At 45.2% G+C, this 5,571-nt stretch overlaps 1 pseudogene; it reads right to left on the reverse strand.

Moving 5' to 3' along the window:
- Positions 1-1,997: 1,997 nt before the first annotated feature.
- On the reverse strand, positions 1,998-2,527 carry LOC103205300 (annotated as a pseudogene).
- Positions 2,528-5,571: the final 3,044 nt, after the last annotated feature.

Consider the following 5,571-nt stretch of genomic DNA (forward strand, 5'->3'; position numbering starts at 1 on the left):
CTCATATGCCTGTCTTTTGTTTGGCTGGAAACCACAGGTGTGGGTTCAATTCCAGACCTGAAAGGCAGCTAGGGGCCATAATCTCAGTGGTTCCACTAGGCTCTATCGGACCAGGAAACCTGGTCCCCCCCCCCTTTTTCTTTCTCCAAATGATTTGAGTTTTGTTCCTCATTGTTCTCCTTCTCTATCAAGGATCTCCTACATAGATCTTCTTCCAAGTGGATGACAGGGGTAGCCGGGCACCACCTAGTTCTTCTGGTCTTATAGTTGTATAGGCTGCAGATCGGATGGTATACCAGTCTCTAGGACTAATTGTTTCCATTAATTTTGGTTTTCTTCATTCTTCTTTGCTCTGGATGAGGAGAGACCCATCGTTGCATCTAGGTGGCAGCTTGCTAGCTTTTAAGATCCCAGTCATTACTCACCAAAGTAGGAGGTGGAACAATGTTTTGTATAGTATTTTATGCCAATTGAGCTTGATGTCCCCTGCGACTATCGTCCCAAGCCCACAGGTTCAACTACTTGGTCCCTCTGGGTAGCTGGCTGTGACCAACAAAGGGGTTCTTCTTAAGGAAAAATGTAGGATCTAATCTGAAGATTCAAAATGAAGAATTTCGCTGGTGGCAGAATGATTATAAGTGAGATATTTATCTCTATATCTGTATCTATCTATTTAAAATAAAACCCCAAAACTATTGTCAGCAAATGGATTCCTACTCATAGCTACCCTATGGGACAGAGTAGAATTGTCCATAGGGTTTCCAAGGCTGAGATCTTTATGGAAGCAGATTGCCATATCTTTTTCTCTCATGGAGCAGGAGCCATTGCTGTTTCTGGTTAGCAGCCAAGTGCTTAAGCAGTTGCACTACCAGGGATTCTCAGACTACATTAAAAATCTCCTTTATTTTAATCCCATTCCCTTCAATTGCCCCTATCCCCCCCAGTCAACCACTATGAAATCCACGCTATGTTTTTATCCTTTTACTACACACACACACACACACATGCATGCACTGTCACTCCCAAGCACCACTCCATTCTATCTCACCTTGTTCATAAGGGGAAGATTAATTTTGGGTTTTCCATGCTCATCTGAAATACCCTTTCCCTCTCTCCATCCCTGGGAATCCTTAGCTGCATGAGACTGGGGCACAGGTAGGTAGGGAGTGTCCTGGATATCTACATGAGGATTTTCCCTGTTCTTAAACATTGGGACTATTGCATACACAAGACCTTTATTCAACTCTGGTACCAAATCACTTGGAAAAAATGGTATACTTGGATTAAGGAAAAAAAAAAAGAAAGAAAGAAGAGAACATGTGACTGCAGCATGCTTGCCTGGCACCCATGAGCAGGGCAAGTCACCTTGAGGCTATGGAGAAGTCCACCTAAATCCGGATAGTTTGTCAGAGATATTCCACTTTGCTTGCTTGCGGGGGCAGTTTGCTACCCAGAATAAGCAAACCTTAACATTTGCTTATTTTAATAAACTAAAACATCTTGGACTGTTAAAGACACTATTTTAATCTCTGCCTAACCCCACTCTCTTACCCTCCCCCTTCCTCACCCTATCTCCAGTAACCACTTAGATGAACTCGGGGCACACAAGCAAGGTCACCCAGGCACCATGTCATCCTAACCCATCTTGCTTATAAGGGGAAGATTAATTTTGGCTTTTCCAACCTCATCTGAAATACCTTTTCTCTCCCTCCATTCCTAGAGAACCCGAGTGGTCTGAGGTTGGGGCATGGATGAGTGGGTGAGGGTCCTAGACATCTGCATGGGGGTTGCCTTATTCTTAAAAGTTGGGAGTTTTCTGCACACAGGAGTGATCAGGGGACCTTTACTTATTTAACTCTGGCACCAATCACTTTATTGGAAGAAATGTAGACTTGGAAGATCAATGAAAGGAAAGTGAACATGTTGTAATTGTAGCATGTTTGCGCAGCACCAAGGACCATGGAAGTCACCCGGGACCAGGCTTGCGTGGCCTAGGCTCAGTTTTCATTGTCGCTGTTGCCCAGGGTGAACTTGTGAAAAGGTCCTTCGCCAGGCCGGTGCTGGAGACTCCCGGTTTATGCAGGTTGCTCAAGTGGTTTCCCAGCTCCTTGATGATCTTCACTTGCTAGAACAGAAAGTGGCACTCCAGGAAGTCACCGAGCTGTGGGTCATCTCTTTCAATGCCAATCTGGTGCAGGTCCAGAAGGCTCAGGTGGAAGGCATACTCGATGGCATTGAGCCCACTGCCCCAGTCATCCAGGTCAGGCTTCCTGATGTCGTGCAGCTGGATGTGGCCCCTGCGCTGGTTCTGCAGCCTCAGCAGCATCTCTGCGTGCTCCTGGTCCTCACCCGAAAGGTGCAGAAAGTAGGCTATGAAGTTCTTCAGGGCCATGCCCTCGGGGCTGAAATGGTAGGCCATGGAAAGGTACACATAGGAGGCATAGAGCTCCAGGTTTACCTGCCGGTTGATGGCGGCCTCGCAAGCCTGGTGGTAGTTGTGGTGCACTTGTGAAGGCACGGCCGCCATGGAGTGAGATGCAGGCTGTGACAGGATGGGCGCTGGTGGAGTGCGTCATGCGGCAGCCGGAGTTGCTGGGACCTAGCAGCACTTTCAGGATGGGTGAGGGCGGAAAGGCGTCTCCCGGCGGGTGGGCAAGCGTTGGGCTTTGGCACCTGGGTTCGGTCCACAGATGTTGTGACTTGGTGGCAGAGTCTTCTATAAAGAGATTGGGACCTGGATATTTTGTCCATTGTGGGGGGCGGGGCCTAGAACGGCGGGAGGGGAAGGGCTCAAAATTAGGCCACAGAATCGAATTTGAGGGCCAAGTTCCATGGAGTCTGAGTGAGGTAGGAACCTGGGACTCTCTGTTCTGAGTGTTTTGTCTCTATAATATTTTAAACTTATTTAGGTGTGTAAGAGGAACCATTTTGAGTTAATCTGGGGGTGTCTTAAAGAAACTTGTTTGCTTATTGTACTAATGTTGTTTAAATATATTTATTACTTCTTGTGATATTTAATGTTGTCATTACTTGTCCTTGAATTGATACCAACTTATGGTGACCCCATGTATGCAGAGTAGAGTTACTCCATGGAGTTTTCAAGTCTGTGACCTTTCAGAAGCAGACAGCCAGGTCTGTCTTCGAAGATGTCTTGAGAGTGTTTGAAGGACCAACCTTTCCCTAGTAGTCTAGTGCTTAATTTTTTGTGGTACTCATGGACTCCCATATTTAATATTACAGCTTTAATTGAATGGCAAGGAGCTCTGCTGGTGTAGTGATTAAGGCATTTGACTGCCAGCCAAAATATTGGTGGTTCAAACTCACTGGCTGCTCCCCAGAAGAAAGATGAGGCAATTTGTTTCCGTAAAGATTTACAGCCTCAGAAACCCAATGGGGATCACTATGATTCAGAATGACTCCATGGCAGTGAGTTTGTTTGTTTGTTTTCAAAATTGAATGGCAGCTTTCCTCAGTGACTTTAACACTTATACTAATGACACTTAGCTAGCTTCCTCACACAGCTACCATACCTGTTAACTCCAGTGACCTCCACTTTTCTTGTTGCATTCAAACCTAAGTTCACACTCCTGTGACAGTGTAGTAAAAACCAAAAAAACAAACCCACTGCCATTGAATCCATTCTGACTCACAGTGACCCCCATTGGGTTTCAAAGGCTATAAATCTTTGCAGAGGTAGATTTCCTCATCTTCCTCCTACAGAGCTGCTGGTGGGTTTGAACCGCCAACCTTCTGGTTAGCACTCAAATGTTTTAGGGACTGTGCCACCAGAGCTTATAACAGCATAGTACCATCTCCCAAATCTCAATGAATGTTTCCACCTTTCCATCTTTCACTCTTCCTGCACTTGTTTTTGATTCATTCCTTTGATTCTCTCTCAAATCTGTTGCCAAGTCAATTCCGATTCATAGAGACCCTCTCTATAGGACAGAGTAGAACTACCCCATAGAGTTTCCAGGACTGTGAATTTTCATGGAAGTAGACTGCCACATCTTTCTCCTGGTGAACGCCTGATGAGTTTGAGTCACCAACCTTTCAGTTAGCTGTTAAGTGCCTTAACCACTGTGACCCCAGGGCTCCTTTGATTCTCTGTAGTGTCTATATTCCTTCATGGTTCTGGAAACATCATCTTTCTGTCCTGTCTGGATTCTAACATTAAAAATTTAAGTGTTCCACATTTTTCCTCCCACTCTATCTAGGAGCTCCAGATTTGATCCTTTCCTGAGTGGCTGGCATTGGTAGCCAGGCACCATCTACTTCTTCTGGTCTCGACGGCCATTGTGTCCTAGGGCTGATTGGTTCCAAATGCCTTTTCTTTTGCATCCTTCTTCACTTCTGACATTAGGAGACCATTAGCTGCCTCTTAGATGGCTGCTTGAAAGCTTTTAAGACCCCAGTCACTACTCACCAATGTAGGATGCAGAACAAGGCTTTTATGTATTTTGTTGGGCCAGTTGAGTCTGGTGTCCCCCAGTACTATGGTCCTGAGATGGTAGATCTATTGAATCTTTCTCCCATAGTATTTGGGTGTCTGTGAGGGATTACTCTGTGTCTGTCTTCTATTGTTTCTGTAAGGACTGCAGGTATTTTGTATCACTGATGTCTGTGCAAGACTAGCCTCAGCTGACTCTGTCCTTGGTCTAGAGTATACTCCTGTTCACTGACCCTCATCTGATCCTCTCAGGTGTTTATGTGTTCATCTGTCCCAAAACTCAATAATGACCAGAATTACTGGTCAGATGAAACCTGATGAGACCCCCAATACTGTGGCCCTGGAATATATTCTACTCCTGGAATAAAATTCACTCCCACAAGCTGGCTCTCAGCCCAATAGTTAACAAGCTATACACGCAGCCCACTCAACCCAGGATGACACACCCACATACTCTATGGTAGTACATCCCTTAGAGCAATAGACCACGGGGCACCAGAGGACCAACATTCAAATTGAGGAAATGCAGGACCAACCGGAGTGCATAAATATGAGGGGCACAGGGGGAGGGTTACAGAGTAGGGAGAAGAGGAGACTGGGTTAGGGTTGGACATGGTAAATGGGGAGTGAAACTAAATGTACATGTAACATTAAATATAGAACAAGCTCTTAAAAAAAATTATGTGTTGTCTTCACTGATATCCTATATGTGCTCATTTCTACCAAGAACCAAATACACTGCCATCAAGTCAATTATGACTCATAGCAACCCTCTTTGGGTTTTGGAGAGGATAATTTTTTTCTTTTTTCTTTTTTTTTTAATTTTCATCGTAATATGGGTGAAAGTTTACAGAGTAAATTCACTTTCCATATGGCAGTTCACATACACTTTGTCTCGTGCCATTGACTACAATTTCCCACAATGAACAGCTCCCCTTCCACATCCTCCCCATAGGTACCTCTTCCCTGTGACCTTCACTCTCATGCACTCCTGCCCCCGAGCTGTCTCCCTGTGAATACACAGCCTTTCTATTCTCCCATGATTGATCTCTCCAAGGAGTGTATCTACCTAATGTAAATGTTCAGCTCATATGCCTGTCTTTTGTTTGGCTGGAAGCCAC

This window comes from Orycteropus afer, unplaced genomic scaffold (genome assembly GCF_000298275.1).
Source record: "Orycteropus afer afer isolate SDZICR_OR568_19922 unplaced genomic scaffold, OryAfe1.0 scaffold00280, whole genome shotgun sequence".
NCBI classification, from domain to species: Eukaryota; Metazoa; Chordata; class Mammalia; order Tubulidentata; family Orycteropodidae; genus Orycteropus; species Orycteropus afer.